Source organism: Danio aesculapii, chromosome 7 (genome assembly GCF_903798145.1).
Source record: "Danio aesculapii chromosome 7, fDanAes4.1, whole genome shotgun sequence".
Taxonomy (NCBI): domain Eukaryota; kingdom Metazoa; phylum Chordata; class Actinopteri; order Cypriniformes; family Danionidae; genus Danio; species Danio aesculapii.
The window spans coordinates 74,094,109-74,113,818 of NC_079441.1; the positions used below are offsets into that span (position 1 = coordinate 74,094,109).

The 19,710-nt window shown below is 40.9% G+C and overlaps 1 protein-coding gene across 28 annotated transcripts in view; it reads right to left on the minus strand.

Annotated features, from left to right (window-relative positions):
• Nucleotides 1-19,710, minus strand: part of LOC130232565 (receptor-type tyrosine-protein phosphatase delta-like) — a 389,872-nt gene that overhangs the window by 251,047 nt on the left and 119,115 nt on the right. The gene's annotated exons all lie outside the window — the stretch shown is intronic.

Below are 19,710 nucleotides of genomic sequence, written 5' to 3' on the forward strand. Positions count from 1 at the left end.
ACTCATTTGAATTTCATGTGGCAGCCGTCGTATTGAAGAGCGACAGTGACATTTGAGGATGATTGTGCCGTAACATTGTTATTTTTCATTAGAAACGGTGATTATACGCTTGGAGGAAGACAGAATGTGAGTGTCGAACCTCAAAACATCTACATTCAGGATTAATGGAGACATGTTTGTATCTGGCTGGAAATGATCACACTGTCGGAGATCTGTGTGTGTGTGTGTGTGTGTGTGTGTGTGTGTGTGTGTGTGTGTGTGTGTGTGTGAGATCAAGATTAAAGGTTTAAAGCGAATGAAACGTTATCATCTCAAACATCTCTGGGTCTCATATCAAACATCAGCACAGTTTTGCATACAGACTCTAGAATATAGGTCACCACAGCGGAATGAACCGCCAACCAGGGGCGTAGCGGACATTTTAAAAGTGGGGGGGACGGCTGTATGAGATCATACGTTCATATAATTATTAATCGCCTGTTTCTAAACTGTGTCTAAAAGTGAGGGGGACGCATCCCTCCCGTCCCCCCCGGTTGCTATGCCCCAGCCGCCAACTTTTCCAGCTAGGGCTGTGCGATTAATCAGAATCGAATCGCAATTTGAAACGTTGGGATTAGCAGCTTTGAATGGGTGACGTCAAGCATTGCTGAACTGAACTGTGGATCAGTCGGCGCTGCTTCAGCGGTGTTGTTCACTACAGAAGTTGGGGATTTCTCACCTTTTCAAGCGTCAATGGAAGCATCAGCCAATCAGATCGCTTTATGCAAAATCCCCCAGCTCAGACAGTAGCCAATTGCAGACGAATTTCATTGGCTGACGCTTCTATGACGATGACATCAGCCCCATCAGTCAAGCTTTGACACTGAAGCCCCGTGTGAATGCACGGTTAGTAGCCAGTTGAGTGAGCACACTTTCATTCTGCCCAATCAGAACTGCACAACTGAACTATACAGAACACCCACAATAAAACAGGGCTGATGGCGTCCGCCACTTCAGAAGCATTAATACACAAATTAATATCAAAGAAAAACAGCACGTCAGTAATATGGGAATATCTTTGTTTCAAAGTCACAGACACCAAACAAAACCAGGAAATTTGTCAGAGCCGTGGTAGAAGTGTTGCCACAGCACGAGGAAATACAACACCCAGCAGCTAAAGAAGCACCACAGGCTGCTGGATGAGGAGCGTCTTGCTAAAAGTCTATTGAAAGTATTGCCAGTGACTCTCAATGTAGAAGCGAGCAACAGCAAAGTACAATTTCAGTTTTAGTTTGCTAATATTATAAGGTAATATCTTTTAAGTTTCTTTTCTTAACTGCATTTTACAATAAGAAGCTACGATCCAGATTACTGAGCTGAAGCTTGACTACAAAATCAAATCCCAAAAATCTCATCGCAATATATGTCAAAAAATAAAAGTAGATATTTTCCCTGAATCACACAGCCCTAATTTCAGCATATGTTTTACACAGCAGATGACCTTCCAGCTGCAACCCAGTACTGGGAAACACCCATACACACTCATTCACACGCACACACTCCAGAGCACCTGGAGGAAACCCACACCAACACGGAGAGAACATGCAAACTCCACACAGAAACACCAACTGACCCGGGACTCGAACCAGCGACCTTCTTGCTGTGAGGCCACAGTGCTAACCACTGAGCCGCCCAAAACCAGTTTGGTTATTTACAAATAATAAACTCCAGCTGAATAACACATATAGAACCTGCTGTATAACTAAGAACTGTAGATGAAATCCAGCACTGAACACGCATCAAAACTACTCTGATTGGCTGACGGTGAGTTTTTGCATCTGATTTGCATAAGTTCAGCAGTCATGTGGTCACCGCTGGGAATCCCACAATCCCCTGCTGCAGCGTGTCAATCAGCCTCTGCTGAGAATGAAGTGAAAAAATGTCTACTCAGCTCCAGCCGTTCTGCACCAGTGGACAGGTTCGGTCAGTATTATTAAAAATATAATTATCATAATAATCATATACCGTATGCAAAGCGAAAGCACTACATTCAGAAACAGCCGCAGCTGAAGAAACATCAGGCATTTACAGCAACACAGACGGTCAGCACCCGTTTGCTGAATGCTGAACTATAATAGGCCTGAACGTTTCTCAATACACTATATTACATTAGATATTTATATTTCTGGAAATCACGGTGCTGCAGTCGGTAGCACAATCACCTCACAGCAAGAAGGTCTCTGGTTCGAGTCCAGGCTGGGTCATTTGGTGTTTCTGTGTGGAGTTTGCATGTTCTCCCCGTGTTGGTGTGGGTTTCCTCCAGGTGCTCCGGTTTCCCCCACAGTCCAAACACATGAGCTATAGGGGAACTGATCAACTAAACTGGCTGTAGTGTATGAGTGTGTGTGTTTATGGGTGTTTCCCAGTACTGGGTTGCAGCTGGAAGGGCATTCGCTGCCTAAAACCTTTGCTAGAATAGTTGGCGGTTCATTCCACTGTAGCGAGCCCTGATGAATAAAAGGACAAAGCTGAAGGAAAATGAATGAATGAATGAATATTAACAAGTATTAAATGTAATGAAATGTGTTAAAAAAGTATTAAAATATTTATATATATATATCTATCAAGGTTATTATTGTTAACAAAAATGAATGGAAAAATGATTATAGACCAATAATAGGTTTTATTTATTGATCGTGATCGAATCATTCCTTTTACCCGGATCTTCTAAGTGAACCGGTTAAACTAGTTCACCAAATCGAACTGAATCATTTGAATCGATTCACGTCTCCAGTAAGCACTCTTATCCAGAAATGAACTACTTTTTACATGCCTGATCCCCCTCAGACTGGAAATAACCCAATATATACTGAGTTATCGAGTTATTAGAACAGTACACAGAGATCAGATTTGAGAAGTGATGAAGCGATAATACTGCACATGCGTGATTCAGTGAACCGAACACAAACACTACATGACAGCCCGCTGAGACTGAACTAAACCTGAACGACTGCAGCGCAGGTTAAATGAGCGGATCAGGCCAAACGTTCCTTTATTCATCACAGAAAGTCATAATGGAGTTTAAATAAGTGAATCCTGCTTCAGTCGGGTCGCAGAACTTCACTGTAGGAAACTCTTCAGATCATGCTGATGTGGAACTGACTGACATTATGATCGCTGACTACATGATTCTGATATGTTGAGTTCAAACATGGGAGGATTGGTCACAAGGGTCCGGTTCACCTTAAAGATCTGAACTTCCCATCACTACTGTGTGTCTAACCCCAGAAGCAGCCTTGAACACGTGTTGTACTGAAGGCTGCTGTCCTGTGAGCTGCTGTATGGGGAGATGCTAGTGGTAGATGATAGTGTTCTCGTGTAGCCTATCTCTGAGCTTGAGTTTACATTATACACTATTTACTCTGGTGAATTTCAATCTTACACCTCACAAATATCCTAATTTACAAAAACAACAACAACAACAAATACTGAAACTATTAAAAACTCAACTAAAACTGAGCAATTTCAAAATATAGAAACTAATAAACACAAGCAAATCTGCATCTACAAACTCATGAAAACTAATTCAGTTTGAACACAAAATGCTAAAACTAATGAAAATTCCAGAACTATTATAACCTTGATATATATCTAGAATAAAGCCTTTTACATTGCTTATTATATGAGTTCCTGGCCTTGGATATCTCCGTGTGTGTTTTCAGCTGGCTCCACTTGTCATTTCCGACACTTAAATATATTTCAGTTCACCATATTTCAAGGACAACACTTGAAACTTGATGCAAAGATTGATTTTAGTGTTTAAAAAATGTGTCAAAAACTATAATAGATTTTACATGCAGTTAAAGTGGATCATTCAGGTCACACACACACAAGAACACTCTTAGAGAGACTTTCTTTCCCCCTGTAATAAGTTCTCTTTGTGAATATGCTGAAATGCAGTTCTTTTCAGCCGGGCTGGCATGTGATGTTGGCGTGTCCTCGCTGCGTTTGGTGGCAGAGCGCTTCATTATTTGCTGTATTTTTTGCCCGTGTCTGACAGAAGTTCATTTGCAAACAGGCGGCATTTGACTCCCTCTTTCATTTCGGCTTTAATTTGTGCCCCTTCACAGAGAAATTAACCCCTCTTCATCTCCCATCACTGTCAAGAGCGGGTCGCCACGGAGACGGTTGCTGTGGCAACAGAGGGAGGCGGGAACCGAGACCCTCCTCCGCCTCCTCCAGCTCTCGACGAGCGGCTCATTACAGAAATGGGCTCAGCCATGTTGAATTAGCACTAATTAGGATAATTACGCTCTGCTGGGGAAAATGGCTTCTGCAGAAAGTGGAGGAATAAATTAGACCCAAAGTCGCATTTCACAATCACAGGGCATTGTGGGTGACGGCGAGCGACAACGCGGAGCTGCGCATTAACGTCGAGCGAACGCAACAAAATCCCGCATTTATGGAGTTCAGTGAATATATGAGTGTATCGCAGCCAGAGGACGCTGGCGGAGCTCCAGAGACGCTCTCACAGCTCTGGCACACACACACACTCATAACACACACGGCCAAACCCGTCCTGGCCCTGATTTACAGTCATTTACTGCCATAATGCAGCAAATAATACAGTATGTAGAAGAGCTGAGGATGATGAGCACAACAACCAAACCAATAGAGTCCACATATGACCTAAACAGAATCCATAGCAGCTTAGTCTTGCTCTTATTGCGAATTATATTCATATAAATGTATTATATGGCTGTCTGGGATGCTCATTTCTGATTGGTCTGTTGAATATGCTCACATCCACACACTGACATCCACATTCACATGTATCGGCTCGACTGCCATGCTGCAACTTTAGACTGTTAGGCGCACCAATCATCTGGAAACTGAGAATCACCTTTCATTCCAATCCAGTCTTACATCTTGACTGTTTAGCGCCATCTAGTGTCTGAATAATGCGCAGGTTAGTGTATACTCCATCAGCTGTTTTAGTCTGTTTGTCTCCATCTAGTGTCTGAATAATGCTCAGGTTAGTGTATACTCCATCAGCTGTTTTAGTCTGTCTCCATCTAGTGTCTGAATAATGCTCAGGTTAGTGTATACTCCATCAGCTGTTTTAGTCTGTCTCCATCTAGTGTCTGAATAATGCTCAGGTTAGTGTATACTCCATCAGCTGTTTTAGTCTGTTTGTCTCCATCTAGTGTCTGAATAATGCGCAGGTTAGTGTATACTCCATCAGCTGTTTTAGTCTGTCTCCATCTAGTGTCTGAATAATGCTCAGGTTAGTGTATACTCCATCAGCTGTTTTAGTCTGTCTCCATCTAGTGTCTGAATAATGCGCAGGTTAGTGTATACTCCATCAGCTGTTTTAGTCTGTCTCCATCTAGTGTCTGAATAATGCTCAGGTTAGTGTATACTCCATCAGCTGTTTTAGTCTGTCTGTCTCCATCTAGTGTCTGAATAATGCTCAGGTTAGTGTATACTCCATCAGCTGTTTTAGTCTGTCTGTCTCCATCTAGTGTCTGAATAATGCACAGGTTAGTGTATACTCCATCAGCTGTTTTAGTCTGTCTCCATCTAGTGTCTGAATAATGCACAGGTTAGTGTATACTCCATCAGCTGTTTTAGTCTGTCTCCATCTAGTGTCTGAATAATGCTCAGGTTAGTGTATACTCCATCAGCTGTTTTAGTCTGTTTGTCTCCATCTAGTGTCTGAATAATGCTCAGGTTAGTGTATACTCCATCAGCTGTTTTAGTCTGTTTGTCTCCATCTAGTGTCTGAATAATGCTCAGGTTAGTGTATACCCCATCAGCTGTTTTAGTCTGTCTCCATCTAGTGTCTGAATAATGCACAGGTTAGTGTATACTCCATCAGCTGTTTTAGTCTGTTTGTCTCCATCTAGTGTCTGAATAATGCTCAGGTTAGTGTATACTCCATCAGCTGTTTTAGTCTGTTTGTCTCCATCTAGTGTCTGAATAATGCTCAGGTTAGTGTATACTCCATCAGCTGTTTTAGTCTGTCTCCATCTAGTGTCTGAATAATGCGCAGGTTAGTGTATACTCCATCAGCTGTTTTAGTCTGTCTCCATCTAGTGTCTGAATAATGCTCAGGTTAGTGTATACTCCATCAGCTGTTTTAGTCTGTCTGTCTCCATCTAGTGTCTGAATAATGCACAGGTTAGTGTATACTCCATCAGCTGTTTTAGTCTGTCTCCATCTAGTGTCTGAATAATGCTCAGGTTAGTGTATACTCCATCAGCTGTTTTAGTCTGTTTGTCTCCATCTAGTGTCTGAATAATGCTCAGGTTAGTGTATACTCCATCAGCTGTTTTAGTCTGTTTGTCTCCATCTAGTGTCTGAATAATGCTCAGGTTAGTGTATACCCCATCAGCTGTTTTAGTCTGTCTCCATCTAGTGTCTGAATAATGCACAGGTTAGTGTATACTCCATCAGCTGTTTTAGTCTGTTTGTCTCCATCTAGTGTCTGAATAATGCTCAGGTTAGTGTATACTCCATCAGCTGTTTTAGTCTGTTTGTCTCCATCTAGTGTCTGAATAATGCTCAGGTTAGTGTATACTCCATCAGCTGTTTTAGTCTGTCTCCATCTAGTGTCTGAATAATGCACAGGTTAGTGTATACTCCATCAGCTGTTTTAGTCTGTCTCCATCTAGTGTCTGAATAATGCTCAGGTTAGTGTATACTCCATCAGCTGTTTTAGTCTGTCTACATCTAGTGTCTGAATAATGCGCAGGTTAGTGTATACTCCATCAGCTGTTTTAGTCTGTCTCCATCTAGTGTCTGAATAATGCACAGGTTAGTGTATACTCCATCAGCTGTTTTAGTCTGTCTCCATCTAGTGTCTGAATAATGCGCAGGTTAGTGTATACTCCATCAGCTGTTTTAGTCTGTCTCCATCTAGTGTCTGAATAATGCACAGGTTAGTGTATACTCCATCAGCTGTTTTAGTCTGTCTCCATCTAGTGTCTGAATAATGCGCAGGTTAGTGTATACTCCATCAGCTGTTTTAGTCTGTCTCCATCTAGTGTCTGAATAATGCGCAGGTTAGTGTATACTCCATCAGCTGTTTTAGTCTGTCTCCATCTAGTGTCTGAATAATGCTCAGGTTAGTGTATACTCCATCAGCTGTTTTAGTCTGTCTCCATCTAGTGTCTGAATAATGCTCAGGTTAGTGTATACTCCATCAGCTGTTTTAGTCTGTTTGTCTCCATCTAGTGTCTGAATAATGCTCAGGTTAGTGTATACTCCATCAGCTGTTTTAGTCTGTTTGTCTCCATCTAGTGTCTGAATAATGCTCAGGTTAGTGTATACTCCATCAGCTGTTTTAGTCTGTTTGTCTCCATCTAGTGTCTGAATAATGCTCAGGTTAGTGTATACCCCATCAGCTGTTTTAGTCTGTCTCCATCTAGTGTCTGAATAATGCACAGGTTAGTGTATACTCCATCAGCTGTTTTAGTCTGTTTGTCTCCATCTAGTGTCTGAATAATGCTCAGGTTAGTGTATACTCCATCAGCTGTTTTAGTCTGTTTGTCTCCATCTAGTGTCTGAATAATGCTCAGGTTAGTGTATACTCCATCAGCTGTTTTAGTCTGTCTCCATCTAGTGTCTGAATAATGCTCAGGTTAGTGTATACTCCATCAGCTGTTTTAGTCTGTCTCCATCTAGTGTCTGAATAATGCACAGGTTAGTGTATACTCCATCAGCTGTTTTAGTCTGTTTGTCTCCATCTAGTGTCTGAATAATGCGCAGGTTAGTGTATACTCCATCAGCTGTTTTAGTCTGTTTGTCTCCATCTAGTGTCTGAATAATGCACAGGTTAGTGTATACTCCATCAGCTGTTTTAGTCTGTCTGTCTCCATCTAGTGTCTGAATAATGCGCAGGTTAGTGTATACTCCATCAGCTGTTTTAGTCTGTCTCCATCTAGTGTCTGAATAATGCGCAGGTTAGTGTATACTCCATCAGCTGTTTTAGTCTGTTTGTCTCCATCTAGTGTCTGAATAATGCGCAGGTTAGTGTATACTCCATCAGCTGTTTTAGTCTGTTTGTCTCCATCTAGTGTCTGAATAATGCGCAGGTTAGTGTATACTCCATCAGCTGTTTTAGTCTGTGTGTCTCCATCTAGTGTCTGAATAATGCTCAGGTTAGTGTATACTCCATCAGCTGTTTTAGTCTGTCTGTCTCCATCTAGTGTCTGAATAATGCGCAGGTTAGTGTATACTCCATCAGCTGTTTTAGTCTGTCTCCATCTAGTGTCTGAATAATGCGCAGGTTAGTGTATACTCCATCAGCTGTTTTAGTCTGTCTCCATCTAGTGTCTGAATAATGCGCAGGTTAGTGTATACTCCATCAGCTGTTTTAGTCTGTTTGTCTCCATCTAGTGTCTGAATAATGCTCAGGTTAGTGTATACTCCATCAGCTGTTTTAGTCTGTCTCCATCTAGTGTCTGAAAAATGCACAGGTTAGTGTATACTCCATCAGCTGTTTTAGTCTGTTTGTCTCCATCTAGTGTCTGAATAATGCGCAGGTTAGTGTATACTCCATCAGCTGTTTTAGTCTGTCTCCATCTAGTGTCTGAATAATGCGCAGGTTAGTGTATACTCCATCAGCTGTTTTAGTCTGTCTCCATCTAGTGTCTGAATAATGCTCAGGTTAGTGTATACTCCATCAGCTGTTTTAGTCTGTCTCCATCTAGTGTCTGAATAATGCTCAGGTTAGTGTATACTCCATCAGCTGTTTTAGTCTGTCTCCATCTAGTGTCTGAATAATGCTCAGGTTAGTGTATACTCCATCAGCTGTTTTAGTCTGTTTGTCTCCATCTAGTGTCTGAATAATGCTCAGGTTAGTGTATACTCCATGAGCTGTTTTAGTCTGTCTCCATCTAGTGTCTGAATAATGCACAGGTTAGTGTATACTCCATCAGCTGTTTTAGTCTGTTTGTCTCCATCTAGTGTCTGAATAATGCACAGGTTAGTGTATACTCCATCAGCTGTTTTAGTCTGTCTCCATCTAGTGTCTGAATAATGCTCAGGTTAGTGTATACTCCATCAGCTGTTTTAGTCTGTTTGTCTCCATCTAGTGTCTGAATAATGCACAGGTTAGTGTATACTCCATCAGCTGTTTTAGTCTGTTTGTCTCCATCTAGTGTCTGAATAATGCACAGGTTAGTGTATACTCCATCAGCTGTTTTAGTCTGTTTGTCTCCATCTAGTGTCTGAATAATGCTCAGGTTAGTGTATACTCCATCAGCTGTTTTAGTCTGTTTGTCTCCATCTAGTGTCTGAATAATGCTCAGGTTAGTGTATACTCCATCAGCTGTTTTAGTCTGTCTCCATCTAGTGTCTGAATAATGCTCAGGTTAGTGTATACTCCATCAGCTGTTTTAGTCTGTTTGTCTCCATCTAGTGTCTGAATAATGCTCAGGTTAGTGTATACTCCATCAGCTGTTTTAGTCTGTCTGTCTCCATCTAGTGTCTGAATAATGCGCAGGTTAGTGTATACTCCATCAGCTGTTTTAGTCTGTTTGTCTCCATCTAGTGTCTGAATAATGCGCAGGTTAGTGTATACTCCATCAGCTGTTTTAGTCTGTTTGTCTCCATCTAGTGTCTGAATAATGCGCAGGTTAGTGTATACTCCATCAGCTGTTTTAGTCTGTGTGTCTCCATCTAGTGTCTGAATAATGCTCAGGTTAGTGTATACTCCATCAGCTGTTTTAGTCTGTCTGTCTCCATCTAGTGTCTGAATAATGCGCAGGTTAGTGTATACTCCATCAGCTGTTTTAGTCTGTCTCCATCTAGTGTCTGAAAAATGCACAGGTTAGTGTATACTCCATCAGCTGTTTTAGTCTGTTTGTCTCCATCTAGTGTCTGAATAATGCGCAGGTTAGTGTATACTCCATCAGCTGTTTTAGTCTGTCTCCATCTAGTGTCTGAATAATGCGCAGGTTAGTGTATACTCCATCAGCTGTTTTAGTCTGTCTCCATCTAGTGTCTGAATAATGCTCAGGTTAGTGTATACTCCATCAGCTGTTTTAGTCTGTCTCCATCTAGTGTCTGAATAATGCGCAGGTTAGTGTATACTCCATCAGCTGTTTTAGTCTGTCTCCATCTAGTGTCTGAATAATGCTCAGGTTAGTGTATACTCCATCAGCTGTTTTAGTCTGTTTGTCTCCATCTAGTGTCTGAATAATGCTCAGGTTAGTGTATACTCCATCAGCTGTTTTAGTCTGTTTGTCTCCATCTAGTGTCTGAATAATGCTCAGGTTAGTGTATACTCCATCAGCTGTTTTAGTCTGTTTGTCTCCATCTAGTGTCTGAATAATGCTCAGGTTAGTGTATACTCCATAAGCTGTTTTAGTCTGTCTCCATCTAGTGTCTGAATAATGCACAGGTTAGTGTATACTCCATCAGCTGTTTTAGTCTGTTTGTCTCCATCTAGTGTCTGAATAATGCGCAGGTTAGTGTATACTCCATCAGCTGTTTTAGTCTGTCTCCATCTAGTGTCTGAATAATGCTCAGGTTAGTGTATACTCCATCAGCTGTTTTAGTCTGTCTCCATCTAGTGTCTGAATAATGCTCAGGTTAGTGTATACTCCATCAGCTGTTTTAGTCTGTTTGTCTCCATCTAGTGTCTGAATAATGCTCAGGTTAGTGTATACTCCATCAGCTGTTTTAGTCTGTTTGTCTCCATCTAGTGTCTGAATAATGCTCAGGTTAGTGTATACCCCATCAGCTGTTTTAGTCTGTCTCCATCTAGTGTCTGAATAATGCACAGGTTAGTGTATACTCCATCAGCTGTTTTAGTCTGTTTGTCTCCATCTAGTGTCTGAATAATGCTCAGGTTAGTCTATACTCCATCAGCTGTTTTAGTCTGTTTGTCTCCATCTAGTGTCTGAATAATGCTCAGGTTAGTGTATACTCCATCAGCTGTTTTAGTCTGTTTGTCTCCATCTAGTGTCTGAATAATGCTCAGGTTAGTGTATACCCCATCAGCTGTTTTAGTCTGTCTCCATCTAGTGTCTGAATAATGCACAGGTTAGTGTATACTCCATCAGCTGTTTTAGTCTGTTTGTCTCCATCTAGTGTCTGAATAATGCTCAGGTTAGTGTATACTCCATCAGCTGTTTTAGTCTGTTTGTCTCCATCTAGTGTCTGAATAATGCTCAGGTTAGTGTATACTCCATCAGCTGTTTTAGTCTGTCTCCATCTAGTGTCTGAATAATGCTCAGGTTAGTGTATACTCCATCAGCTGTTTTAGTCTGTTTGTCTCCATCTAGTGTCTGAATAATGCACAGGTTAGTGTATACTCCATCAGCTGTTTTAGTCTGTTTGTCTCCATCTAGTGTCTGAATAATGCTCAGGTTAGTGTATACTCCATCAGCTGTTTTAGTCTGTTTGTCTCCATCTAGTGTCTGAATAATGCTCAGGTTAGTGTATACTCCATCAGCTGTTTTAGTCTGTCTCCATCTAGTGTCTGAATAATGCACAGGTTAGTGTATACTCCATCAGCTGTTTTAGTCTGTTTGTCTCCATCTAGTGTCTGAATAATGCACAGGTTAGTGTATACTCCATCAGCTGTTTTAGTCTGTTTGTCTCCATCTAGTGTCTGAATAATGCTCAGGTTAGTGTATACTCCATCAGCTGTTTTAGTCTGTTTGTCTCCATCTAGTGTCTGAATAATGCTCAGGTTAGTGTATACTCCATCAGCTGTTTTAGTCTGTTTGTCTCCATCTAGTGTCTGAATAATGCGCAGGTTAGTGTATACTCCATCAGCTGTTTTAGTCTGTTTGTCTCCATCTAGTGTCTGAATAATGCACAGGTTAGTGTATACTCCATCAGCTGTTTTAGTCTGTTTGTCTCCATCTAGTGTCTGAATAATGCTCAGGTTAGTGTATACTCCATCAGCTGTTTTAGTCTGTTTGTCTCCATCTAGTGTCTGAATAATGCTCAGGTTAGTGTATACTCCATCAGCTGTTTTAGTCTGTCTGTCTCCATCTAGTGTCTGAATAATGCGCAGGTTAGTGTATACTCCATCAGCTGTTTTAGTCTGTCTCCATCTAGTGTCTGAATAATGCGCAGGTTAGTGTATACTCCATCAGCTGTTTTAGTCTGTTTGTCTCCATCTAGTGTCTGAATAATGCGCAGGTTAGTGTATACTCCATCAGCTGTTTTAGTCTGTTTGTCTCCATCTAGTGTCTGAATAATGCGCAGGTTAGTGTATACTCCATCAGCTGTTTTAGTCTGTGTGTCTCCATCTAGTGTCTGAATAATGCTCAGGTTAGTGTATACTCCATCAGCTGTTTTAGTCTGTCTGTCTCCATCTAGTGTCTGAATAATGCGCAGGTTAGTGTATACTCCATCAGCTGTTTTAGTCTGTCTCCATCTAGTGTCTGAATAATGCGCAGGTTAGTGTATACTCCATCAGCTGTTTTAGTCTGTCTCCATCTAGTGTCTGAATAATGCGCAGGTTAGTGTATACTCCATCAGCTGTTTTAGTCTGTTTGTCTCCATCTAGTGTCTGAATAATGCTCAGGTTAGTGTATACTCCATCAGCTGTTTTAGTCTGTCTCCATCTAGTGTCTGAAAAATGCACAGGTTAGTGTATACTCCATCAGCTGTTTTAGTCTGTTTGTCTCCATCTAGTGTCTGAATAATGCGCAGGTTAGTGTATACTCCATCAGCTGTTTTAGTCTGTCTCCATCTAGTGTCTGAATAATGCTCAGGTTAGTGTATACTCCATCAGCTGTTTTAGTCTGTCTCCATCTAGTGTCTGAATAATGCTCAGGTTAGTGTATACTCCATCAGCTGTTTTAGTCTGTCTCCATCTAGTGTCTGAATAATGCTCAGGTTAGTGTATACTCCATCAGCTGTTTTAGTCTGTTTGTCTCCATCTAGTGTCTGAATAATGCTCAGGTTAGTGTATACTCCATAAGCTGTTTTAGTCTGTCTCCATCTAGTGTCTGAATAATGCACAGGTTAGTGTATACTCCATCAGCTGTTTTAGTCTGTTTGTCTCCATCTAGTGTCTGAATAATGCACAGGTTAGTGTATACTCCATCAGCTGTTTTAGTCTGTCTCCATCTAGTGTCTGAATAATGCTCAGGTTAGTGTATACTCCATCAGCTGTTTTAGTCTGTTTGTCTCCATCTAGTGTCTGAATAATGCACAGGTTAGTGTATACTCCATCAGCTGTTTTAGTCTGTTTGTCTCCATCTAGTGTCTGAATAATGCTCAGGTTAGTGTATACTCCATCAGCTGTTTTAGTCTGTTTGTCTCCATCTAGTGTCTGAATAATGCTCAGGTTAGTGTATACTCCATCAGCTGTTTTAGTCTGTTTGTCTCCATCTAGTGTCTGAATAATGCTCAGGTTAGTGTATACTCCATCAGCTGTTTTAGTCTGTCTCCATCTAGTGTCTGAATAATGCTCAGGTTAGTGTATACTCCATCAGCTGTTTTAGTCTGTTTGTCTCCATCTAGTGTCTGAATAATGCGCAGGTTAGTGTATACTCCATCAGCTGTTTTAGTCTGTTTGTCTCCATCTAGTGTCTGAATAATGCACAGGTTAGTGTATACTCCATCAGCTGTTTTAGTCTGTTTGTCTCCATCTAGTGTCTGAATAATGCACAGGTTAGTGTATACTCCATCAGCTGTTTTAGTCTGTTTGTCTCCATCTAGTGTCTGAATAATGCTCAGGTTAGTGTATACTCCATCAGCTGTTTTAGTCTGTCTCCATCTAGTGTCTGAATAATGCTCAGGTTAGTGTATACTCCATCAGCTGTTTTAGTCTGTTTGTCTCCATCTAGTGTCTGAATAATGCTCAGGTTAGTGTATACTCCATCAGCTGTTTTAGTCTGTCTGTCTCCATCTAGTGTCTGAATAATGCGCAGGTTAGTGTATACTCCATCAGCTGTTTTAGTCTGTCTCCATCTAGTGTCTGAATAATGCGCAGGTTAGTGTATACTCCATCAGCTGTTTTAGTCTGTTTGTCTCCATCTAGTGTCTGAATAATGCGCAGGTTAGTGTATACTCCATCAGCTGTTTTAGTCTGTTTGTCTCCATCTAGTGTCTGAATAATGCGCAGGTTAGTGTATACTCCATCAGCTGTTTTAGTCTGTGTGTCTCCATCTAGTGTCTGAATAATGCTCAGGTTAGTGTATACTCCATCAGCTGTTTTAGTCTGTCTGTCTCCATCTAGTGTCTGAATAATGCGCAGGTTAGTGTATACTCCATCAGCTGTTTTAGTCTGTCTCCATCTAGTGTCTGAATAATGCTCAGGTTAGTGTATACTCCATCAGCTGTTTTAGTCTGTCTCCATCTAGTGTCTGAATAATGCGCAGGTTAGTGTATACTCCATCAGCTGTTTTAGTCTGTTTGTCTCCATCTAGTGTCTGAATAATGCTCAGGTTAGTGTATACTCCATCAGCTGTTTTAGTCTGTCTCCATCTAGTGTCTGAAAAATGCACAGGTTAGTGTATACTCCATCAGCTGTTTTAGTCTGTTTGTCTCCATCTAGTGTCTGAATAATGCGCAGGTTAGTGTATACTCCATCAGCTGTTTTAGTCTGTCTCCATCTAGTGTCTGAATAATGCGCAGGTTAGTGTATACTCCATCAGCTGTTTTAGTCTGTCTCCATCTAGTGTCTGAATAATGCTCAGGTTAGTGTATACTCCATCAGCTGTTTTAGTCTGTCTCCATCTAGTGTCTGAATAATGCGCAGGTTAGTGTATACTCCATCAGCTGTTTTAGTCTGTCTCCATCTAGTGTCTGAATAATGCTCAGGTTAGTGTATACTCCATCAGCTGTTTTAGTCTGTTTGTCTCCATCTAGTGTCTGAATAATGCTCAGGTTAGTGTATACTCCATCAGCTGTTTTAGTCTGTTTGTCTCCATCTAGTGTCTGAATAATGCTCAGGTTAGTGTATACTCCATAAGCTGTTTTAGTCTGTCTCCATCTAGTGTCTGAATAATGCACAGGTTAGTGTATACTCCATCAGCTGTTTTAGTCTGTTTGTCTCCATCTAGTGTCTGAATAATGCGCAGGTTAGTGTATACTCCATCAGCTGTTTTAGTCTGTCTCCATCTAGTGTCTGAATAATGCTCAGGTTAGTGTATACTCCATCAGCTGTTTTAGTCTGTTTGTCTCCATCTAGTGTCTGAATAATGCACAGGTTAGTGTATACTCCATCAGCTGTTTTAGTCTGTTTGTCTCCATCTAGTGTCTGAATAATGCTCAGGTTAGTGTATACTCCATCAGCTGTTTTAGTCTGTCTCCATCTAGTGTCTGAATAATGCTCAGGTTAGTGTATACTCCATCAGCTGTTTTAGTCTGTCTCCATCTAGTGTCTGAATAATGCGCAGGTTAGTGTATACTCCATCAGCTGTTTTAGTCTGTCTCCATCTAGTGTCTGAATAATGCGCAGGTTAGTGTATACTCCATCAGCTGTTTTAGTCTGTCTGTCTCCATCTAGTGTCTGAATAATGCGCAGGTTAGTGTATACTCCATCAGCTGTTTTAGTCTGTCTCCATCTAGTGTCTGAATAATGCTCAGGTTAGTGTATACTCCATCAGCTGTTTTAGTCTGTCTCCATCTAGTGTCTGAATAATGCTCAGGTTAGTGTATACTCCATCAGCTGTTTTAGTCTGTCTCCATCTAGTGTCTGAATAATGCACAGGTTAGTGTATACTCCATCAGCTGTTTTAGTCTGTTTGTCTCCATCTAGTGTCTGAATAATGCTCAGGTTAGTGTATACTCCATCAGCTGTTTTAGTCTGTCTGTCTCCATCTAGTGTCTGAATAATGCTCAGGTTAGTGTATACTCCATCAGCTGTTTTAGTCTGTCTCCATCTAGTGTCTGAATAATGCGCAGGTTAGTGTATACTCCATCAGCTGTTTTAGTCTGTCTCCATCTAGTGTCTGAATAATGCGCAGGTTAGTGTATACTCCATCAGCTGTTTTAGTCTGTCTCCATCTAGTGTCTGAATAATGCGCAGGTTAGTGTATACTCCATCAGCTGTTTTAGTCTGTCTGTCTCCATCTAGTGTCTGAATAATGCGCAGGTTAGTGTATACTCCATCAGCTGTTTTAGTCTGTCTCCATCTAGTGTCTGAATAATGCGCAGGTTAGTGTATACTCCATCAGCTGTTTTAGTTTGTCTCCATCTAGTGTCTGAATAATGCTCAGGTTAGTGTATACTCCATCAGCTGTTTTAGTCTGTCTCCATCTAGTGTCTGAATAATGCGCAGGTTAGTGTATACTCCATCAGCTGTTTTAGTCTGTCTGTCTCCATCTAGTGTCTGAATAATGCGCAGGTTAGTGTATACTCCATCAGCTGTTTTAGTCTGTCTGTCTCCATCTAGTGTCTGAATAATGCACAGGTTAGTGTATACTCCATCAGCTGTTTTAGTCTGTCTGTCTCCATCTAGTGTCTGAATAATGCGCAGGTTAGTGTATACTCCATCAGCTGTTTTAGTCTGTCTCCATCTAGTGTCTGAATAATGCGCAGGTTAGTGTATACTCCATCAGCTGTTTTAGTCTGTCTCCATCTAGTGTCTGAATAATGCGCAGGTTAGTGTATACTCCATCAGCTGTTTTAGTCTGTCTCCATCTAGTGTCTGAATAATGCTCAGGTTAGTGTATACTCCATCAGCTGTTTTAGTCTGTCTCCATCTAGTGTCTGAATAATGCTCAGGTTAGTGTATACTCCATCAGCTGTTTTAGTCTGTCTCCATCTAGTGTCTGAATAATGCGCAGGTTAGTGTATACTCCATCAGCTGTTTTAGTCTGTTTGTCTCCATCTAGTGTCTGAATAATGCTCAGGTTAGTGTATACTCCATCAGCTGTTTTAGTCTGTCTCCATCTAGTGTCTGAATAATGCTCAGGTTAGTGTATACTCCATCAGCTGTTTTAGTCTGTCTCCATCTAGTGTCTGAATAATGCTCAGGTTAGTGTATACTCCATCAGCTGTTTTAGTCTGTCTCCATCTAGTGTCTGAATAATGCTCAGGTTAGTGTATACTCCATCAGCTGTTTTAGTCTGTCTCCATCTAGTGTCTGAATAATGCGCAGGTTAGTGTATACTCCATCAGCTGTTTTAGTCTGTCTCCATCTAGTGTCTGAATAATGCACAGGTTAGTGTATACTCCATCAGCTGTTTTAGTCTGTCTCCATCTAGTGTCTGAATAATGCACAGGTTAGTGTATACTCCATCAGCTGTTTTAGTCTGTTTGTCTCCATCTAGTGTCTGAATAATGCTCAGGTTAGTGTATACTCCATCAGCTGTTTTAGTCTGTCTCCATCTAGTGTCTGAATAATGCTCAGGTTAGTGTATACTCCATCAGCTGTTTTAGTCTGTCTCCATCTAGTGTCTGAATAATGCTCAGGTTAGTGTATACTCCATCAGCTGTTTTAGTCTGTCTCCATCTAGTGTCTGAATAATGCTCAGGTTAGTGTATACTCCATCAGCTGTTTTAGTCTGTCTCCATCTAGTGTCTGAATAATGCTCAGGTTAGTGTATACTCCATCAGCTGTTTTAGTCTGTTTGTCTCCATCTAGTGTCTGAATAATGCACAGGTTAGTGTATACTCCATCAGCTGTTTTAAGCTGTCTCCATCTAGTGTCTGAATAATGCGCAGGTTAGTGTATACTCCATCAGCTGTTTTAGTCTGTCTCCATCTAGTGTCTGAATAATGCTCAGGTTAGTGTATACTCCATCAGCTGTTTTAGTCTGTTTGTCTCCATCTAGTGTCTGAATAATGCTCAGGTTAGTGTATACTCCATCAGCTGTTTTAGTCTGTGTGTCTCCATCTAGTGTCTGAATAATGCGCAGGTTAGTGTATACTCCATCAGCTGTTTTAGTCTGTCTGTCTCCATCTAGTGTCTGAATAATGCGCAGGTTAGTGTATACTCCATCAGCTGTTTTAGTCTGTTTGTCTCCATCTAGAGTCTGAATAATGCGCAGGTTAGTGTATACTCTATCAGCTGTTTTAGTCTGTCTCCATCTAGTGTCTGAATAATGCTCAGGTTAGTGTATACTCCATCAGCTGTTTTAGTCTGTCTCCATCTAGTGTCTGAATAATGCGCAGGTTAGTGTATACTCCATCAGCTGTTTTCATTCGGTCTCACACACACTCACACACACTCACTTTTCTCTCAAACACACACTCTCTCTAAAACATGTACACATTTGCTCTCTCTTTCTCTCTCTTTCACACACAGACAGGAGGAGGCAGTGTGAGGAGTGTGTGTCCGCCTGGGGTGTATCAGGGCATCAGATGTGGTAAAGTGAGGCATTAGTGTGTGATTTACTGTGGAGTAAACACAGCTGAGAGGAAACAGCCAGAGTTTAATCAAGACACGCTAATCATTGCTGAAGTATTATCCAGTAATAATGTGAGTATGCTAACACAACAGCGGCTCTGACGCCAGTCATTGTGCCATCCTGTAATCAACACACTCTCAGAGCTACAGTATGTGCAAATACCTTCATATATAATATATTGAGACTATTATATATTATAAATATAAACAATATTGTGTCAGTTTTGTGACAAATCTTTCATTCATTCATTCATTCATTCATTCATTCATTTTCCTTCAGCTTAGTCCCTTTATTCATCAGGGGTCGCCACAGCGGAATGAACCGCCAATTATTCCAGCATTTGTTTTACACAGCGGATGCCCTTCCAACTGCAACCCAATACTGGGAAACACCCATTCACACTCATTCTCTCACACACACACACTCATACACTACAGCCAGTTTAGTTGATCAGTTCCCCTATAGCACATGTGTTTGGACTGTGGGGGAAACTGGAGCACCTGGAGGAAACCCACACCAACACGGGGAAACACCAACTGACCCAGCCTTGACTTAAACCAGCAACCTTCATGCTGTGAGGACACAGTGCTAACCACTGAGCCACCGTGCCACCCTGGTGACAGATTGTTAAATAAAACACTAAACAAAGCATCTTATTTGACTTTATTTTGGTCTCTGCATTACTGTAATGAATTTGAAATAAAACTGAATATTCATTAGGGGTGTGGTTTATTTTTGGCTCCTCCCCTTCAGTCTCTCACTTAAATGTAATGTTTTATTCCCATAAAATAAAGGAGAAGACGTTCTGATGATGTAATACAGTCGACATTTACTCAATGTGAATAGATCTTAAGGGTTGGGTTATAATACAACCCAGCATTTCTTAAGGAAATGTAACTAACAATGTAATCTATCTATGTAACCGTGCAGATAGCGTATAAACCAAATCATTAAAACTATACTATTAGTTTTAAAACAAAATGTTTAGAGTAATGCTGGGTAAAGTTAAATAGAATAACCCATCTGTAATATTTGTTGCATAAACTGAAGTCTGAGAGCTCTAAAAAATGCTGGGCTGTTATAACCCAATGTTGAGACAAATATAGACAAACCTAACATTGGGTTAACATTTTAAATGAAATTTAAATGATAATTTTTACCCAGATTTTTTGGGTTTGGCCATATTTGACCCAACGTTGGGTTAGAGTTAGAGTGTGGGTTTTATTAACCCAATGTTGAGTCAAATATGGACAAACCGAACACTTGTTATTTAAATTTGATGTAACCCAATGGTTGTGTTTAACCCAGGGTTACTTATTAGGGGGCCGGCTCTTTACTTTCATCCTTGATCCACAAGCCCCCCATCTGTCCATCCATCCTCCATATGGTTAGCGAA